This window comes from Sturnus vulgaris, chromosome 3 (assembly GCF_052056855.1).
Source record: "Sturnus vulgaris isolate bStuVul1 chromosome 3, bStuVul1.hap1, whole genome shotgun sequence".
Taxonomy (NCBI): domain Eukaryota; kingdom Metazoa; phylum Chordata; class Aves; order Passeriformes; family Sturnidae; genus Sturnus; species Sturnus vulgaris.
In genome coordinates, this window is record NC_142245.1 from 86390684 (window position 1) to 86411000 (window position 20317).

Below are 20317 nucleotides of genomic sequence, written 5' to 3' on the forward strand. Positions count from 1 at the left end.
GACATGTTATTTCTAAGCTTCCTCATTAAAAAGTTTAAGAGAAAAAGTTCTGTGAGAGCACAGTTAAAAGCTCTCTTTCTTATCTATGTGTTCTTCTCCTTCCACTGCAAAAACACCTGCTGCAAAACAGACCCCATGCTTATATACTTCTGTCTTTCCTCCCAGTATGGACACTAACTTCTTCTCTCTTCAGCCACCAATTTACACTAAACAAAAACTGCATCATCTCTGAGATCCCTTCTCCTCTTTCTCATTAAAATGAATTGAAGAATGGTTTCAACAGTAATTTGCACAGAAAAACGGAAACAGAACATGGACAAACCAAACTGAATGTTTTATTTGGCTTTGACCTCCCATTAAAATAAAACCCACGTTTTAAAAATTATTAAAGGGGTATGAAATAACTGGTACAAATGTGACTGCTTTTGAGTCAGAAACAGCTAAAATGGAGTGTTTTGATGATAAGCAGTAGCAGTTCAGGATATGTGCTACTATATTATGCCAGCCACTTTGTCCCACTTTGGTCCCACATACTGGTGGAGTGAGAAAAATGAACTTCCACACACTCATGCCAAGAACCAAGGGGAGTGGACCATGCAAATCAGCAGTAAAGCTGAGCTACCTCAACAACAGTGATGAAAATAAATACCTCTAAGTACAGCAACAGTAATGTATCTAGAAATACATCTGCAAATGTAGAAATAAATCTGTAAATTAATTGTTTTGCTTTCTATTAGCGAACTCACAATATTCCTTTTCCTAACCTATTTAGAAGAGCATTACAGGAGGAAAAGCAAAATGAAGTGCTTATACTAAACACTCAAAGTATTTTGGAACTTTGGATAAAAAGCATATAAAGATCTTACAGTAAATGGAAAAAAAACCCCAGTAAGTTGCAGGCTATAGCATTTTGGCTTAAAAACCAAATTGCATAGCCTAATACATTCACTTTCTTATAAACTACTGAATTTATGAAGGACATATCAGATAAGAATTAATAAAGTAGGAGAGAGAAGCTTACTAAAATAATTTGATTCTGTCCAATGGAATAGGTTCTTCATAAAACATTAAGGGTCTATCTAAGTGTACTTAAAACATACTTCATTTTCCTACTTACACAAAGGAAGAAAGCTCTCCCTCTTTGAACTCCATGTCCCAAAAACGTCATTAAGTGAAAAATAACTTTCATATGGATGGATGAATTTGGCATTAAAATGTCTGCAATGACTGTTAATATCACTACTCTGCCATATTTTATGAATCAAAAGTCTCCAAAAAGAAAGTTGCAACTTTTCTCCCACCACAAGCAAACTTTTTTTCAAAAAAGTAATCCTTTGGTTTCAAGAGAAATGAAAAATAAATCCAACAGCATATGATCAAAGAAATTATTTAATAGGTAATAATACTGTATTATTGTCCTCTGTAAATATAACAGCACACTTTACAGAGTTGAGTCATGTTCTAATACCTGCTCTGAGGTCATTCTTCGACAAGACAGTAAATACAGTTTAGATTTGACAGGTTGATTTGGTATTGGAAGGCTCTATGCCAAATAGTTACTGTATTTCCTCCCACAGTAAGCATTAAGTTAGTGCAAATGATATATTGCATACTCTTATTAACTTAAGAAATGTGATAGCTTGGCTGCCTGATCGAAACTACATTAGGGGATAATCTGATAGTAAATCTGATCCAGGATCAGTGGTCACAAAACCACTTCCTTGGTAGTTCCTACAGTAATAGCATTGGTGGTGATAGGCTGGATCAGCCAACACAGAAAAACAGTGACTTCAACAGACAAGACTTTCTTGCAAATATAAGTTATTTCAGAAATATACAGCAGTTTTGTATAAAAAACTATTTTTTTTAACACCTAATGTTAATAATCCAATATAAAGGCAGCTGATTTGGGGATGGCTACTACATCTTTAAAAGCATAATCCTTGGCTTTACTTTTTTCATAGAATCACAAAATCATAAAGGTTGGAGAAGACCTCTAAAATCATCAAGTTCCACCTTTAACATAACACTGCTATCTCCACCACTAGACCATGTCCTCAAATGCCAACTCCACACTTCTTTAAACAGTTTCAGGGATGGTGATCTCACCATTACCCTAAGGCACCCTTTTTCAGTGTTTGACCACCCTTTCAGTGAAGAAACTTTCCCTGACACAATTTAAAGCCATTTCCTCTCATTCTATCTCCTATTACCCAGGAGAAGAGACCAACCCCCATCTTGCTACACCCTCCTTCCAGGTAGTTGTAGAGAGTGATAAGGTCTTAGCTGAGCCTCCTTTTCTCCAGGCTGAACAACCCCAGCTCCCCACAGTACTCCAGACCCTTCACCAGCTCCATTGCCCACCTCTGGACTCACTCCAGCACCTCAATGTTTTTCTTGTAGTGAGAGGACCAGAACTGGACACAGGATTTGAGATGCAGCTCCACCAGTGCTGAGTACAGAGGGACAATCACTGCCCTGACCCTGCTGACCACACTATTGCTGATTTCTTTGTGGTTTGGCCTCCAGTTTCCTACCATTTTAACAAAACAAATCAAAGTAAGCATTATAACACATAAATTTAGGTTAAAAATGTAATTCTTTGATCTTCAGCGCAAAAAACCCCAAACCTAAAAACTGGAGATATAAAACATTGCTTTTAACTTCTCCTAATATCTTCCACTGCCTTTATTCAACATCTACCTAAGAACCTATTCTTATTTTGTTCTTCCTTTGTTAATGATTTTCTGATGCTCTACAAGACCCTCTCTTCAACTGACCCCTCCTCTAAGACTGTGTCTATAACTTTTCTGCTACACAAAACATGCATTAATTTTACAGCCAAATCCGTATTATTCTAGTACAAAGTGCAATTTAGTTCTGGTTGAATGAAACAAGTGCAAAGTTGAAGGACAATTTAGCAGACTGCCACTACAAGCAATGACCTAAGGAGATCATAAAAAGTATTTCAGAATGTGCATTAAGGCTCTTCAAAAACATTGTAGCAAACAAATGCCTACATGTCAATTTGGCCTAAGGCTTTAAGCTCTCTTGATGCTCACTTATCTTCATACTGACCAGGTGAGGAACTTTTCTCTACAACCTCAGGCAGCACCTCCAGCAGCTGATGTCTTGTACATATCCAAATCTAAGAGCACTAAGCTGAAACATATCTAAACTGCTAAGTTCACTTAGTTATTACCCAAACCAGTCAAGCACAAGATTCTGATGCTCTGTCCTTAACGTTCCACACTTTTTTCTACCACTGAAGCCTGGAGCAAAATAGATCTGACCTAACAGAAAACAAACAAACAAAACACATCAACCAAGCAAACAAACAAAATAACAACAAAAACCCCACAAGCAAATTAAATCAACCAACCCACCCACACTCCCAAGGGAAAAAAATAGAATAAAATAGAATCACTCCCTACTTTTTTTAGCTGTTTAGAAGAGAAGGGACTAAACACAGTATGCAGAGTACTGTGTGTGCTTTTTTATTGACAAATGCTCAGGCAAAGAACTCTTTGAAGAAACAAGTGTCAAGTAAAGATAACACTGATCAGCACTGGTGTACAGCTGTGATGGTAGCTTGAAAAACCTGAGCATGCACACTGTAAGAAGACTGGATGTCAGTAAGCACTGAGAAATCAGTAGCAAAGTCTTTAAATTATATCCTTTTGCTACCCTTGCAGACTTGCTTGCACCCACGCTGCAAATGGCCCTCTCTGCAATTGTGATGGCAGTTGTGGGAGGCAAAAAGCCCCCACAAACCAAACCAAACCAAACCAAACCTTTACAGCTATTTTGGGGGTTACTTTGTAAATTATTGGTGATTATGTTTTTTTTTGTTGTTGTTAGTTTTTTGTGATTTTAATTTAAACAGGACCATTTCGCTGATTTAAATACAGCATGGTTCTACAAACAGCTGCACTGATCTATCTCAGAGTATGCCTATATTAATATCTAACTCCAAAGACGTGAGTGAGGGCATAGCAAGAATTTAAGTCAACTCTGTCCATGAAACTACATGAAGTCTTCCACACTAGAAACAGCTTCAGAAGTTTCTGCCTCAGGTGCTCATTCACATCTTCATAGCATCAATACATCGCCCCCTCAACACTGCCAACACAGTGCTCATGGGACAGCATTTTAAAATTAATTAGTTACCATTTTAGAATAATCTATTTTTGCAGGGCTTGATCAGATCACTTCCTTATCCGGTTTCAAAGCACAGCTCCACAAATAGCAGTGCCATCAAGCACAGGGAAGCGTGCAGCAGCACAACACAGCGGTTCCCTGGCCAGTTGTCCCCTCAGCCTCCATAAGCCACAGCCTTGGCACAGCAAAGCAAAGAGGTCTCAGTAGCAGGGTGAAAGAAACTGCCCCGTCTCGCAACCATTCCAGAGGCAATATTTTTACCCTCCATTCCTTTCTTTGATTCACCTCAAAAGCTGGACAGTAACACCCTACCCCTGTCCTACTTCTTCCATGGAAGGACATAACCCCAGAGCCCAGCAGCAGCTCAGTCTAACCTCCCCCCTGCTCCACAGGACAAGTTCTGCTCTCTACTCAAAGGCCTGGTTTCCCAGGGAGGCAATGTCTCATCTGGGAACTCTCCTTGGCACCCTAGACCATTTCCTTCCAGGAGGAGGCATGGAAGGATGGAAAGCCAAGCAGCTTCCAGCAGCTTTGTCCCAACAGGCCCAGAAACATGCTCTGCCTGCAGAGTAACCAACTGACACATCTGGTATTAGGAGACAGGCACAAATTTTGCTGAAGAAGGGCTCTTCTGCTCCCTGCCATGGAGGAAGACAGTGATAGGGCTGCCCTAGTCAGCACAGTCTGCTCCACCTGAGCTCTACAGGCTGCAACCCTCCCTTGGAGCCCTGGCATTGCTCCTCCCCCTCTACAGTGCCAGAATATCTTACTAAAGAGTCCCTGTTAAACAGACAAGTATAGCAGCATTAACAAATTCAGTTCCAAGATTTGCTTTTGTTTATGTTCCTGCTTGAAGGCTTCATGCTCCTCTTACCTCCCGTTCCCCAAGTGACATTTCACTAACAGAACAATTCTGACGTATGAGAAGCTGGTAAAAACACTGACACAAACCTAAAACGGCAAGACTGTTTCCAAATTAACACATTGGAAACAAAACAAATCTAATGATAACCTTTAGTAACTTCAATGGGTAGACTTGAAGGGTTACATCAAAACAAATCAGAAAACTGTTTCCTGAATTAGCTTGAACCATCATCAACGCTACTTAAACAATTTTTGACAGTGTTTTGTATGGAACAGTTTTTGTTCACTCCTTTTCTCCTACCATTTACTTGTCATGTTTAGTTAGAAATTTTTGTACTAATGTTTTGTAATCATTAAATCCGTTACATGCTGCTTTCAAATCTGCTACAACTAGAACAAGTAAAACAACCCCTTAAATATAGCATAAACATTTAGGGAAAAAAAGGCCCAACAACTATGAACCAATGTCATCAGAGGTTTTCCCTACCCTGCTGATAGCATGGCTGGTTGGTTTTCAAAAAGGTTGTTGTTCCTTCTTCTGCCTGAGAAGGACAAACTATACTCACTGGCCATAAAATTTCATCATTCTATATAAACTCCATCAGCTTTATATCAAAAGGCAAGTAACACATCTGCTAGAGCTTCTAGTCATAGACTCAAATTCAGCTCAAACATTAGTAGCATTAGCTGGCATTCAAACCAATTTCAGAGTCATACAATGCACCTTCCACAGCTTGTCTCTTAGGAACTTGCAAAATAAAATTAACAGGAGAGCTTCTGCCCCAGCAACAAGGGCCTTCATTAGAAAAAGAAGTCCAGCATGACAGAATGGCCATAAGCATGGAGATCAAGGTCCTGACTTCCACGTTCAGATCGAGTATTGGCCTCACTCATTACAAGGTTTTTTCCTCTAAGCTGTTTTACATGTAAAGCAGTAAAGCGTATTTTCTACTATCTATGCTTTATTATTTCAGTGCTTCGAATATCCTCAATACCTTGGCATGTTTTAATCTGCATTTTTTCACCACAGTGAGGGACTGAAGGTCAGAGGTGCCTGAAAATACAGGTTCTAGAATTATCTGCAAGCTGGTAATAATCTCAGAATTTACACAGAAAATCTTTTAAAAACGTATATATGCATTTATAGAAAGCTAGATTGGCTACATATAAATAGACAGGCAAGCAATTATAATTAAGTTTAAAAGCACTATATAGGCAACTACTACAGCCTCTACCACTAAAACTCAGGAGCATTAATTACCCTATTTATACTGATTTTTTTTTTGCACGGAAATACACAATCATTATGCTGAAAACTCATCAAGCAATAAGGGAACTGACAGTCTGGGGAGAAAGTGCAGCTTCTTATACAGAAGCACAAATACTACGTTTTCCTTGTAAATTTCAATAGAGAGAAGACAGAAAATGTACTGCAAGCCATTCTAACATCAAAATTGAAAGGGAAATCTTGCTTATTAACTTTAAAAAATAATCTGAAGCATAAAGAGAATTCAGTTTATCTTATAGCTAGAAAGCAAAATAAAGCATTATCTCTCAACATCCTTTATGCAACAGGTAATGAGTGATCTATGGCATTGTCAGTAATAGGGATTAATTCATGAGGTCACAGCACGTGAACAAGATTGAGATTATAGTAAACAGACTTGCATCTGGATAACAAGTCAGTTTATTATTTCAAAATGTCAGAGGTCAAGTGTAAAGCTTCCTGCAAAGTTAAGTGCTGAATGCTATACATTTCTTCTTAATTTGGGGGTATAGTGTGTACAGCTTTGCGATTTGTTTTACAAACAAGAATCAGCAAACCATATGCACACATATGTATGCATATATATGAATAATTCTATAGCATTAGAGCTAACAAATTTTTAACTTTTCACTAGAAAGCTAAATATGCAACAGCAAAATATGCATATTTTCTTTTTTTCCTGACACAAGACTTGCAATTCAGAAATGTGGACTTATAATTTATTTTTAGTAAAATGTTGGTAAGTGAATGTTCACAATTTCAAAACCTCTACAGAAAATCCATTACAAAAAAAGCATTGAAACCATCTAACAAAAATTAGTATTGATGTAATTTCAATTTGCTTTAGCATTTTCAACTTTTGTACCACTTGTAAGTTGAGCTCTGTGAGATTTGATTCTGTTCCTTATTTCTCTGTCTGTTCTTTTCAAGAACAATGCTGTCGCCAATTTCCTGCTTGAAGTAAACACAATTTGCTCACCTGACTTCTTCATGACACAAAACTACGGCAAACATTTCCTCCCTTTCAGATTTTTTTCCTTGTATACTCTTTGTTGTGTACTCTTGTTACCACAAAGGTTCCACGCATTGTTCTTCGAGGAAAATGGCTTGTAGAACAGACTTCTACAAATATCAGCAACACCACATTACTAAATACTAACTGCTTTTGCTATAAATGAAAGCATAAACACTTAATTATGTTCATACTTCAACAGTAACTTATTTTTCTCCACACAATACTTAATGACAGGTATCCAATGAATTAATCTGTTCAAAAGGTGCTTAACAAAATGCTAGAGAAGGCCAAAATCAACAGATGTGTAGCAAACATAAAATCACGTGTCTTGCCAAGGAGAAAACACATGGTGCATTAATATTGCAGAATATAAGGACATTTTACTACTTTGCCTAGCTGTGGCAGAAAAACATAGAACTAGCGTTTTTTCAGAAGCATAGTATGACTGTAACAAGCTCACAGGGACCAAAAATGTGACTTTTGAGTGGATTTAACTAATCTCTCCTTCCTGTTTTAAAGCAGCAGGACTATGACTTATAGAATCATAAAATAGGATCATCAAAGCTGGAAGAGACCTTTAAAGATCATCAAGACCAAATGCCAACCCAGCACTACCACTGTAACCACTGAACTGTATCACCAGGATATAAGAACTTATAAAACTTTGAAGATCACATTTCCTATGCTTGTTCATTTGGAGGAATAGTGAATGCAAGATTAAATAATTAATAATTCAAGAATCTCTGAATTATGCTCATAGTTAACCAAAAGAAATTCATGTGCTGGTAGTTGGCACAGTAATACTTATTTAGGCTGCAGATGCTCTGAGCAACAGCCTGTCAGAGGTAACTGGCATACAACAACAGGCTGTCAAAACAAATATCCATCAAGAATAATGGCTGGTCAACACACAGGTGCTACTCATCTTTCCTGTCATGAAAACAAAGCATTACTGAAATTGTATTTTTCCATACAGAGAAAAAGGGGAAGGGGAAAACCCACACAATAAAACTGCAACTCTTCCACCCTGGTTAACAAGAGAGTATATTCTGCCAAGACTGTAGGGATTGGGAGACGAAAAAGAACAAAAAGAACTTTAAGACAGAAAACATGAAGTACAAGATGAAACAGTTACAAAGCAAGGATGAGAAACATTAGTCTTTTTCAAAATAACAACTTCAAACACTGAAACAAGGTCAACAGTAACAAGACTTCACAACCCTTGATTGTTCATTCTCACACTGAGGTCCATCTTTGGTACTGATTTAACTTTCAAATTTGTTCGGGACAGCAAACAGGCCAAGAGAGAGACACAGGCATCAGTACTCTCAGTATTACATCAATAAGCATTTGGGTACCTGCCTCCTTGGCTGGTGTAGGCAACCAGGTTCTCTTCAAGGAAAATACAGTACAAGAGTCAGAGCTCATAAAGGGCTCCCATACCTTCACCTGCAGTAGTCTAAAACCTTGCCACCCAGAATAATCTGCCTCACTCCTTTGCCAGGATCTGCTTTCCAATGCACCTCCCCAGGCAGACAGATGGCTGTGGCATTCATATCCCATTCTAATCACTTTCCAGCAAGAGAAGCTCGCACCAAAACACCAGACTGTAACCTGGTGAGAATGAGATACTGATAGAAACATCCTGTCAAAGAGTGTTTATCATATCTCAAAACCACAACCAAGTCCAGTAGAACTTGTCAGTGTCTTTCTCAGCAGATAACTGACTAGCAAAGTCAACAAGGAATGCCAGAGTGACCAGTGGATCTGTTTTCACATCTCTCCCTGCTTGTAAACTGAATCCACTAATTCTACATTTGTGAGAAAAAAGTACCAGAGAGAGTCTTGGAACTGAGATTTGAAACCCATGTGCTGCCAAGGGAAATGTTAAAACCACAATACTGCAGTGTCAGGTAACAGCGTCACATCCATCATTGGGGCTTCAGAAGAGATGCAAGGGCTTAGCTCTTCTGAAATCTGAACAGAGCTCAATGTGTTATTTTTGAGGTTTTACCTAAACCAAAAGTAAATTCTATTGCAACGGAATTAGATTGAATCAACAACTGCGTTGGTTTGTCTGGCACATTTGCAAAATCACAGTTTTGAGGACAGATTTCAGTTGCTGTGTGCACTTTACTATTACTGATTACTATTCATGCCAAACCTTATCCAGGTCAGTCACATTGACCATAATTTGAATTGAAGGTAAAACTCAGTTTAATTAATAAAGTGCTAATTTAAGTCTAAAACCAGTATTTTCACATATCAGTCAACTATTACCAGTTGTGTAGGATTGTATTTCACACAAGGGATATTTAAACCACTCCAAAGAATGAGTTCAAATTCATATTCTCTGATTTTTATCAGTTACCAAAGGAAAGATTATGAATTGGTTTACGCCAATTACAGGGGGGAAAATGGGCAGTGGGAAAAGGAAAATAAGTTGGTACACCCAAGGAAAATGCAGACTAAGATTTATAGCTGTGCTCTGACATACCAAATGCAGGTACTCAGACTGTGATTACTGGTACAGTCATGTGGAAGAAACAGAAAAAGATTACAACTCTGTGCTTCATTCATTTAAAGTACTTGCAAAAATACAGCCAGAGCCCAGATTATTGTTCACTTCCTACAAAACAATTCAGTTCTGATGGGCAATGAACTGTAGAATGGAATAATAAAAACTGTGATGGAGCACCTAGTTTTTTCCTCCACAAATCCAGAATTATTTCACTGTAAAAAAGTTGTAATGTTCCAACAAAGCAGAGATTTATTGAACCAGGTTTGGGCTGTGTTATCTATCCCTTAGCAAGGGCCAAGCAATTTTATCTTCACAATCAAAATGCTAAGTTAGAGTTATTTAATGGATGAAAATGCAATATATTCCCTTTCAGAATAATACAGATTTCACAGCATTTACTACTTGCTATCAGGTCAAAGAAACCAAAAGGTGGTGCGTGTGGATTTTACCTCAGGCTTTGCCTATTTATAAGACATTAAGCGAGTTGAAAGAACCACTTAAAAACCGAAGTAAAACCCAGTAAAACAAAATAGGCATTTATGTCCACTCTGCTTCATAAAATGTAAGATTCAAACAGTAGCTTGGTTACTTTTCAGTCAGCAAAATCCTCTGCAACCAGGAGAAAGGGGAAGTGGGCTTAAACACATCAGCACAAATACCTCTTTGGTTGCAGTATCAACCTGATTGCAAATCCCCCAATTACAACTTTTTAAAATCTGTTATCCTATGAAACTACTCTTCCAAGCAGAAGAGTTTGCATGCAAACGTTACATGTTTGCAACGCGTAATTATCAAATAAAGCTTTCAAATAGCTTTTGTTCGAAATTTTGCTCAAAATAATACAAGAAAGAGAGAGACATTATTTCCACTAGAGCGCTTACGGATCAAGCAAATCCTGCCGAGCGCGCTCCGAGGTTAACTGAGCCCTGCCGAGATCCTAGGGACGGTAACGGGGGTGACGAGCATCTGCCGCAGGCACGGCACGGCACGGCCCCGCTCCGCCGGCGCTCCGAGGGGAACGGGCTGCTCCCGCTCGGACCGGGAGGGCGGGAGCCGCCGGTGCCGCCCTCCGCTCACCAGGAAATAGCTAGGAGTTATTCCTAACGCTCGGCCAGCAACTTTCCACACTGCACGCAGAAACCTACATTTAAAATAAATAAATAACGCCCGCCCGCCCCCCCCCCCCCCCAACCTCAACACTGTTTCAAACCCTGTGAGAGTCCCGTATTTCTCAGGAAAGGAAGAAGGGAGAAGGCACCATTGCCTCCAGCAGTTCCTAGTACCACAGCCGGCCCTCGGACACTTCGCGGCGGGGACTAGCGAGACATTATTTCTGACCTATTTTCGGCGCCGCCTCGGAGCGATAAACAATCAACAGCAGCGGCGAAACGCTGCTTGGGCACAAACTTCTCCCGGGGGCCAGGAGCCGCGGAGCCGCCCCCCGACCGGGGGCTCGGGGGAAGCGTCCCCTGCCCCGCGGCGGAGGCGGCCGAGCCCCCTGCCTCACCTCGCCGCCCACCCGGCCGGGCTGCGGAAAGGCTCCCCGAGTTTTCCTGGCGGGGAGGGGGAGGTCAGACCGGCACAAACAAGTCCCCCAGCCCGCCATGCCCGTGGCCCCGGAGACAGGCCGAGCACGGAGGAGTGCCCGCCTGCCCCAGCCCTCCGGGAGGGGACGGACGCGGTCCCGCCGCTCTGCCCGACCACCCTGCGCCCCCTCGCCGCTCCCCGGCACCGACCTGGGACACAAAGGAGCGGCCGCCGCTGCCCGCCGATCGCCCGTGCTCCCCGCGGAGTCCAGGCCGCGGCAGCACCGGGATGGCGTAGCGCAGGCATCCGACGCCAGCGCCTGCTGCTCCCGCGACGGCCCGTGCCGCCGGCGCCCGCTCTGCGCTGGGCGGGGAGGGGAGGGGGGGCGCTGGGAGCCGGCCGAGCGCCGTTTCCTGCTGCCCAGCGCCGAGGGGCGGCCGGTGCCGGAGCTGCCGCCGGGGGTGCTGCGCCGGCTGCTAAGCAGAGGCCGGTGGTAGCGGCCGCATCCTCGGCTCGCCACGCCGTGCTTTCCGTGCCGCCTCGCTCCTGCTCCGAGGAGTCTCCCGTGCGGCTCCTGCGGCGGCCGCTGCTGGCAGCGGGAGCCCCCGCTGTCCCCGCGATGCACCCGGGCCGCGCTCGTGCTCCCCCTGCCGCCGGGCCGGGCCGCGGCTCGGGCCCCTCCCGCGGCTCCGCGGGGCCGGATTGGGGCGGCCCCGAAGGGCCGGGAGACCCCCGGGGCGGGAGGGACGCGACCCACCCAGGGCTTGGCCCTCGCTGCTTTCCACCCGCGGCCCGCTCCCCAGAGACCCCCTGGCAGCGCACGGTGTGGGGCGGGGCAGGCCTGCCTGCCCTCTGCCGCGGCCGCCAGCGCTGCCTTCCCGTGCCTGCTGTCCGGGCCGGGCACGGAGCGGAGAGCAGCCCGCGGGGAAAAGGCTGCCTGGCTGCTGGGGGGCAGCGGCGGGGACGGCCGGGCTGTGGGGCACCTGCCAGGGGGTGCAGCCCTGGAGGTAATGAGCCTTAATGGAGAAGAGGTTCTGGTTTCTGTAGTAAGACTTTTTCCCTGTACGTGATACCAGAAGAGAAGTAAATCGGCTGTAAACGGCACTAATAACACTGGTAGTCTTTAACATTGATGAGGAGAGATGTTGGGTGCTACTGTCTCATTAACAACTGAGACATGTAGCTTGAAAATTAGTTTGTTCAGAGAGCTATTGCAAACAAAACGATTGTTTGTCTAAAGAAAAATCCTATTCTTCCTCCCCTTCTATCTGCTTGCCTTTATCTGAAAAAAAATTGAATGTGAGGAAAACTTGCATAAAAATAGTTTTTCAGACTCACAATGTGGGCTTCTTTCTCAATGCCAAACCTAACCTGTAGCTGTTTTGCAGAGAGAGAAATTGGAAAGCAGACAATTTGCTTTTAATTAAAAGGGTCTTTCAGTCCAGTCAGGTGGCAGCAATGTTAAATTTTATGTTAGTGCTTGCATAGAATTCTTTCAATAATTTTGTCACCAACTGATTCAGCATCCAGACATGCAAACAGAAAATTGATTGTGAAGGCAGGGAGCCAGATTGATGCTGGGTTGGGATAAATAACAAAGGGATGAGGAGCTGATTGCCATGGAATACCAAAACCAGCTTTGTGAGGCATCCTTGTGAGTTCTCAGCATCTTTTGTTTCTGTGAAATCTGATTGAGATTGTACTGCTGGCAGAAATCTACTGCAGGTTAAATTCATGGCTATTTGGAAATTTAATTTTTGTGAAGGAGATTACAAGGAATTCATGGGAGATTAATTATTTAAATGAAACTTGCATCTGTTTTATCGGGAGCATATGAGTGTCTCAAAGCTTTTTAAAAAGGCAGTTTTGAAATTATCAATGGCTGCCATTTTTTGGTTTTGTCCTTGGTTATTTTGGGATAGGCTTTACTAACTGCTTTGTGGTCCCACAGAGTCAATTCCAACAACAAAAAAAATACTGAAGTAGTTGTGCGTGGCTGATAAAAGGTCCCACCAGGCCTAAACATGCCTCAGAAATACAGCAGCTTTGTACTAAAAGATGCTCAGCACCAGATTGTGCCTGTGGAACTCAAAAACCAGATTTTATTGCAGATGTTCTGGTTGCTGAATAGTCTGGAATCTGGCCTGATGGTTTGGATGAGTTTTCATATATCTGCACAGATAAATTATTGTCTGGCTTGTAATTTTTTGGTTATTTTATCTCTCCTTAGCCTTGGCTGGACTGCTGCTGGAGAGTATGGCTTGCAGGCTTCTTTCCCGTTAGATGGAGAAAGCACTTCTTGCTAAGTGTATTGTCCACTGATATGAGCAGAAAACTGGCAGCTTGTTCCTATAAATGGCAGAGCTGTCATTAGAGAAATCTCATTTCCTCTGTCACAAAAATCCACTTGAGAAGATGTATTATCAATCAGCCCAGCTGCCAACCTTGCCCCTCTTTTGCATGTGGCAGTGAGTACTGGGGATGAGGTCCACCGACATCCCACACATATCCTATGGGCTTTCTGGTGCCTCCCTGTTTGTCCATGCAAAGAGGAATGAGCTGAGAGCCCTTCTGAATGAAGACAACCTTGGAGAACAGCAGCTCCCTCAGACCAAAGCTGCCTTTGTTTCCAGCAGATTTTTAAAGTTTGGGTGCTGTACATAAGAGCTGCCACAAAAAGGGTGTCCTGTCAAGCCTGGATGCACTGGTAAGCATTGCTTATTAGAGATACGCATCATGAATTTATGGATTATTCTCACTAATAACTAACATAGAGAAGCCTGGAAGTAATCGATTGCTTAGGTCTGATGTAGGAGATTCTAGAAACCACTTCTGCAATTTGAGTTCTGATGAAGCTGTCTTTTCCATGTGAAATGAAATTGCATCTTTAGTTCATATGGCTGGGCTAAGCATTTTTACTTGTCCAGGATTTTATTAAAAAATAGGTTATTGATTCATGGATATGTATGATAGGTTCAATAGAGCACTAATACTGGTTTGTATCCTCTAGCTAGTATCTAGCATCAAATTCATGCAGACTCGGAAACAAAAGCTGTGGAGGCACCAGCAGCTGAACTGAGAAGCAGGACTGGGATCCCAGATGCAATGCCACATGAAATCAACTGCACAGCTTCCAGTTTCAGAGACAGACTCTCCACTGATGACCTGGGGCTCTTCCTGCACTGCTCCTGTGTGTAATATAGACAAGCACACCGTGGAAATAATGTGGTAAAGGGCAAGTGAAGCTGAGTGGAACCACCAGTCTGGGAATATTCTGTGAGGCTCAGTCCTGATTCCTGGAAAAAAACCAACAAACCCACAATAGATACTCTGGCAAGGATGCTTGATAGCAGTGTGCACAAGTGGTTGGTGTATCAGGAGGCCATTCAAGAGCAGTGTGGGGTAAATACAGTTTTTCTGAGACATTTATATAGGTGGACAAAGAAATAGCTTGAATTTCTGAAAAATTGCCAGAGGAGAAAACACAGGGTGTAGACTAGGATGATAAAGATTGCCAGATTTGGGCAATCACAGGAAACGGTTCATGTATTACTGTGTCTAGGGTTTAAAACCGGGTAATATGAGTGGAGGAATGATTCCTGTCAGAGAAGCAGCTGTTGATTGTGCTTGTTTGCTGTCAAAGTATGGAAAAATGCTGAATGAACGTTCAACTGATTGCCCAATAAAAACACAATTCTAGACAACTGCTAGATTTGGCTGTGTGCCCTAAATGAATATCCAGATATAGGATACACAGCACTAAGCATGTTCATTTTCGGATAACAGATTTGCGTGAAACATCCTCTGCAATGGCTTTAATCATAAGAAAACATAGAAACTAATTACATTTTGAGAATATTTTGATAACTGTGTGCTGAAAACAGTGAATGAAAAGATGCTTCTGTAACTGCAAGGGATTGCAAAGTTCTCATTAGAATATATAATTACAAAATCAGAATTAAGCTAGTATGTTACTAAAATTGAAAGCATTTCACTTACAATTTTTTTGCTTAAATAATTTGGTCAAAACAATCTAAAGTAGCTTTTAAACTTTATTACATAATAAATGAATACAGTATTTATAGGATTCACAGCAGATTGATTAAAAGCTTTTCCTCATGTGACAAATAATGATCAATTTTTGGTTGTTTGGGAATTGCAAAGCAAATGGAGGGAAATTAACAAATCATGTACGGAGAATAAATGAGAGATATAAAAATACAGCAATACAATTTAAAGGTCAGCTTCCTCTTGTCCGCAGAGGCTCTCTAAAGGCTACTTAAGATGGGGAACTCAGTGCTGTAGCTACCTTCAGCTTGCATGGTATTAAGTTGATGCAAAAATAAGGAACTGGCTTTTTAAACACACAGCATGCTAACAATGATAAAGGGAAACCTTCATACCATTGCTGTAGTCAGTGGTTTCAGACACAGCTACAGGAATTTTGATTTAGTCCCTGACTAAATAAGGGACCTTCAGGAAGTGTCAAAGTGGCTAGAGACAGGATTAAATGAATGGACACAGGCTAGGTGTTGGAACTGTGCAAGTAAAGATGGAAACAGTATTAATGCAAGGAGATCAATTACTGATAGGTTGTAGTTATAGAGGGAGGGGAATGATTCAAAGGTAGAAACATAATCAAAAGGAAAAAGGGAAGCAGAGAACCCACTAGAAGACTGCAATGCAGGCTTGCAGAAAAAAATAGGATTTAAAATACAACATGTTCATTACCTTTCTAAAAAAAAAGAAACACGGTTATGGAAGAAATATAGTCCATAGGATGTTGGCACAGAGCACCATTAGTCAGTTAGAAATGCTGATAAAGACAGATTCTGCAGAGAAAACTGCATTTGGTTTTACTTTACATAAGAAAGAACTGTAAGTGCAAAGGACGCAGCATATGTGCTTTCATTTGATATTAGTGTTCTTCAAATTAAAGGCAGTGAGGGAAGGAGAGGTAAAAAAATAATTCTGAGTCTCTTGGCTAGGATTTAAGAAAGTAATCTACTTGAAGATTTGTTTAAAACTCTAATTCCAAGAGAAACTACAGGAAATAAATTTGCATTAACTATCATTGCTCTTTAGTGAGTTCCCATGTATCAAATCTAAATATCTCAATACAGTAATACTTAATAATCATGTCAACATCTAACAATTTTAATTCTTGCCCTTTTTGGAAAGGCAGCAATAGAAACTAATTACAATTTCCTCAGTGCAACAGCAGTACTTTTTGAGCAAGTTTTCTTAGACACTAATGAGAACAAAAGTGCAGGGTATTGGGAGGACTCTTCTGTGGAGTCTCTGAAAACAGTTTTCTCCAGGTTATTCCCTTGCCCTGTCATGGGAAGGGTGAGGCCTTGAGTCTCTGGCCACAGCTGCACCTGCATTGAAATTTTGCCCTCCTCTCAGTGATGCCCAGGGCCTGGTCCTGCTAACACCCAGCAATGATCAGGTCATGTGTCAATGATTTCTGCCTTGGGGCCTTCTGCCCTGGCTGTTGGAAGGATATTCCATAGCCCAGCAGGTCAGACCTTAATGCTAAGTATTTTCTTATACTGAAATCACATTTCGCTTTGTACAGGCTGCACTTACCATTAACAGTTCTCTTATGCTGTGCATTGAGTACATAGACCATAGAATCATAGAATGGGCAAGGTTATAAAGAGCCTCCAAAATTATCGAGTCCAACTGTTAAACCAGGACTGCCATGTTCACTACTAAACCACGTCCCCAAGTGCTGCATCTACACATCTTTTGAACACTCCCAGGGATGGTGGTTCCACGACTTCTCTGGGCAGCCTGCTTCCCATACACTGATGTTTCCACCAGAAATCTCTCTCTATAATGTTAAGCTTCACAAGTTTAGGATTACTAACTCTTCCCATAAGGTAACTTCCCTTTCTGAATCAATTCCCTTTCTGCTTTCCAAATAAATTTTAATATTCTCTATAATTTATATGGAGGAAAATGCAGTACTTAACATATAAACTGGCTGGTGCCAGATGGAGCAAGGCCACTGTATGTATTGATGGGCGAGTCTGAGTATTCAAGTCAAATGCCCCACAAATTTTTAATTTATGTTTTGGCAATATCAAATGAAATTTCCACGAACAATTTTATATCCAATACCAATTCCACAATATTTTGGAGTATTTTCTCTCTTATGTTACTTGTCTGCATTTTTCTGGGGTCAGGGGTAGTTTATTTTATCTAGTTTCTCTGGAGCTATGCTTTCTTTCTGCTGATTTTTTTTACACAATTTGGATACAACTTCTAAGATTAATTAATGTATTGTTTGATTTTACTTCTGAAATACAAATGAAAATTTTTGAGCTCAAACCTAAAAACAACAGTTAAAATATTTACCTAAGTGCTTTTCCTCCACTTTCTGTGTTGCTGTTGATCATTATCTTTTGTGTAAAGTATCTTTCCAATCTTCTCTTTGATTATGTAGTATAAGATTTATAGTTCTTTTTTAAATGAGAGTATATCCTTCTGAGAGCTGGGAAGCACAGCAATACAATAAATCCACATGGATTTATTCTATAGCGTGTGACTGATGGTTCAAATGAGCACTCAGCTCTCTAATAAGCTTGAAAAGAGGAGAGAGACAGCGAAGTCTGATGTGACAAGACTGAAGGAAAGAGCAAAAAAAACCTTTTGGGATTCAAACCTGTTTTTGCTCACTCCTTTGCTCTTTTGTGTTTGTCAAGGACTAAACAGTCATGTATTCCCTGAGGCCAGAGTTTACAGAGCATGAGTCCTGTATTGGTTTGTTACAAGATTGGCACAAGAGATCTCCACCATTGTGACTGCAATCACATTAAAAAAAAACAAAAAAAAAAACAAGAGAGAGAGAGAGAGAGAAAATGCTTTGTTGAGATTTGAAGGTGAATTAAAGCATAAGTCTCATTTATTTACTTGATTTCCTAAAAATGCATATCTGTTAGTGGGAATGTTTTAAAAGCTTTGTGTACATCTTTGGTGCCAGTCAACAATGAAGTTTCTAAAGCATGGGAGTACAAAAAATATATAATGTAGATAATCTCAAACCTATGATATTTTTGGTTTTGAATATGTTAGTAGGTGGTTTTAATACAAGCAACTGTGTGTTATTTTTAATTTAAATTGTTGTATTTTATATTTAGTTAGAATATGAAAATCTCTAAGATATCCTGATGGCCTTTCATTGATTTTTTCCAAAGCTTCTGTTAAGTTCACAACCTCAACTGTTTAAAAAATGCATCCTTGCAAAATTTAAATCATATTGCACTGTCAATTTCAGTACTGTCAAGTCATTTGTTTAAATCTATCACAGTTATACCTATATTTTGGATTAAAAGAATACTGTCTTGAGAAACATTTGCTTAGCTAGGAACTTCTGTATTGCTGAGATTTTAAGATCCCAATGATCATAATAATTTGAAGGGTATGAAAACGGAAATACACAGGTGAAATGCCATCCCGAAACAGAAAAGTCCAAAGTCACATCTTGTTTTTCTACAATCAGGCAAGCATTTGAACAGACTCAGTGGAAATAAAGGGCTTTTGCAATAGAATGCTGTCTTTTTCAGAGTTAATATATGAGAAATAATATTCTGAGGGTTTCTGGCCCTTGTATAGCATCAAATGTCATTCCAAAGCAAAAAGAAAGTTGCATCTGAGATACTTTTATTATTACTACAGTCAATCTGCTTCTAGATTTCACTAACCATTGAAGTCATCTCATCTCCACTGAATCTGAAAGTGTTTTATGTTTTGATTGCCCTGGAGAAAAGTGAGATAAGTTTTGGGAAAAAAGATGATGTGCCAGGGTAGGCCACCTTGTATCTCCAACAGAAGAACATTTATTGTTTTTCTATTCAGCTACCTCACATATGAGCTGGTTCACATATCTGCCAAAGTGGAAAGCTGTAATACTCTTTTTATAAAAAAGGATGAGCGAAAGCATCACAAATTCTACTCACAACCAAAAGTCATACAAATACTTCCACTTACAAATAAAGAAAAAAGTTGTTTTTCAGGTTATTGTTCAATTTTATGCTACTGCAGTACTTCAGCCAGTTCTGGCACAAAATAAATTTTGCACCTCACTAATAAAATGAAAGAAAGATTCTTGTAATCTACCATGTCTGCTATAAAATAATTTTTCTTATTATTTTATTAGAAGTCTCACATTGTTTGAGATTTGAAATGTTGCATTGCTGCTCTTACACTTATAAAAGTAGGCTGGAAAACATGAGACCTAGAAGCTGAGACAGATACAAAGCAAGTGAAACTTATCCATTAGTTCAGTTTTTTTTCGACTGCCAGCTCTTTCAAATTATTAAAGTGGTGCTACGGAAAAAATAGTTTATTTTTTCAGGTAAACAAAAGAGTTCCAGTCAAGATTACTGCTTTTACTACGGTCTGGTCAAGACAATAGCGGTGACTGGTTTTCTGTCAGTTTGTGGTTGCCTGGTCATTGTGTCTAAGCATATCTTTATGTTTTCATCATAGCAGGTGGACCTGACATAAGCAATATCTTGGCTCTCCCCATCCCACTCCCCATCCAGAACAAGAGGCAGAAGCAGGTGTCTGTCTTTACTGCTGGCACAAATCCAAAGCAAGCTGCCATTGACATCTCAGAGAATAGTCTGCATTAACAGAGTTTTCCTGAATGCCTGCAAAGATACTTTACCATTGTGTACACAAACAAACCAGACACTTAAAGAGCTTATCCTGTCACTGCTAAATCAAGCTAAACTCAGATAAAAATGGTGTTTTACACAAGTTGTTTTACATCCATCCTGTGCGCTGCTATAGGGAGTCAGGAGTAATACCATACAGCTACTTAGCTGGAAAATGACCCTGAGATACAACTTTGGACCACAGGAAGAAATAAAATGGTTTTAATTCTTCCAAGTGCAATACTGAATTTTCCACTATTAGGTCTACACAATAAGGGGCTTATCATGGTGTT

The 20317-nt window shown here is 40.7% G+C and overlaps 1 protein-coding gene and 1 long non-coding RNA gene across 4 annotated transcripts in view; one reads left to right on the top strand and one right to left on the bottom strand.

Annotated features, from left to right (window-relative positions):
* The window catches only part of FAM135A (family with sequence similarity 135 member A), a 78420-nt gene extending 66779 nt beyond the window's left edge, over positions 1-11641 (bottom strand). Inside the window, exon 1 of one of the 3 annotated variants that reach the window (XR_015802669.1) lies at positions 11565-11641. The gene's annotated coding sequence lies outside the window, so the exon portion shown is untranslated. The remainder of the gene's footprint in view (positions 1-11564) is intronic. The other 2 variants (XM_014870242.2, XM_014870244.2) reach the window with 2 other exon arrangements.
* Positions 11642-12277: 636 nt separating this feature from the next.
* LOC148224465 (uncharacterized) lies at positions 12278-18914 on the top strand. Its single transcript, XR_015802670.1, has 2 exons — positions 12278-14062; positions 14366-18914. It is a non-coding gene; the product is annotated as an uncharacterized LOC148224465 (long non-coding RNA).
* Positions 18915-20317: the final 1403 nt, after the last annotated feature.